Genomic DNA, 1,186 nt, shown 5'->3' with positions numbered 1-1,186 from the left:
AGTCTGATGCATCAGAACAAAACTAAGCAAATTTAGAGAAAGAACCTGAAACCATTCCAAGTTCATTTACCAATCTTGTAAAAGTAGCTTCACACAGTGGTTGTGTGAAGATATCTGCTAGTTGTTGATCTGTTGGAATAAAGTGCAATTCCACTGTACCTTCATCCACATGTTCCCTAATGAAGTGGTACCTAATGCTGATGTGCTTTATCATTGAGTGTTGAACTGGATTACCTGTCATAGCAATAGCACTTTGATTATCACAGTAAATAGGGATTTTGAAATATGTTAACCCATAATCCAGTTGCTGATTCTTCATCCAAAGAATCTGTGCACAACAGCTTCCTGCAGCAATGTACTCTGCTTCTGCAGTTGATGTGGAAATTGACTTTTGTTTCTTGCTAAACCAAGAAACCAATCTGCCTCCAAGAAATTGGCAGCTTCCACTTGTGCTTTTCCTGTCAATTTTGCCACCTGCGAAATCTGCATCTGAGTAACCTATTAGTTTAAAATCTGATTCTCTGGGATACCGCAATCCCAGATCAGTTGTTCCCTTAAGATACTTGAATATTCTTTTCACAGCTGTTAAGTGAGGTTCTCTTGGATCTGCTTGAAATCTTGCACAAAGATAGGTAGCATACATGATATCAGGTCTACTAGCAGTTAGATAGAGTAGAGAGCCAATCATACCTCTGTAATCAGTAATATCTACTGATTTACCAGTATCCTTGTCCAGTTTTGTTGCAGTGGCCATGGGAGTGGATGCACTTGAACAATCTTGCATTCCAAATTTCTTTAGCAAGTTTCTGATGTACTTAGTTTGACAAATAAAAGTGCCTTCTTCATTCTGCTTGACTTGAAGGCCCAGAAAATAGCTAAGTTCCCCCATCATACTCATCTGATACCTTGACTGCATCAGTTTGGCAAACTTCTTGCAAAGTCTGTCATTTGTAGAACAAAAATGATATCATCAACATAAATCTGGACCAGAAGTAAGTCCTTTCCATGGTTGAGGTAGAATAGTGTTTTATCTATAGTTCCTCTGTTAAATCCACTTTCCAGAAGAAACTGAGCTAAAGTCTCATACCATGCTCTAGGAGCTTGCTTAAGTCCATAAAGTGCTTTATCAAGCCTGTAGACATAATCTGGATATTTGGAATCTACAAAGCCTGGAGGTTGTTCAACA

Source organism: Apium graveolens, chromosome 3 (assembly GCF_009905375.1).
Source record: "Apium graveolens cultivar Ventura chromosome 3, ASM990537v1, whole genome shotgun sequence".
NCBI classification, from domain to species: domain Eukaryota; kingdom Viridiplantae; phylum Streptophyta; class Magnoliopsida; order Apiales; family Apiaceae; genus Apium; species Apium graveolens.
The sequence above is the reverse complement of the archived record's forward strand: the minus strand, read 5'-3'. Positions refer to the sequence as shown.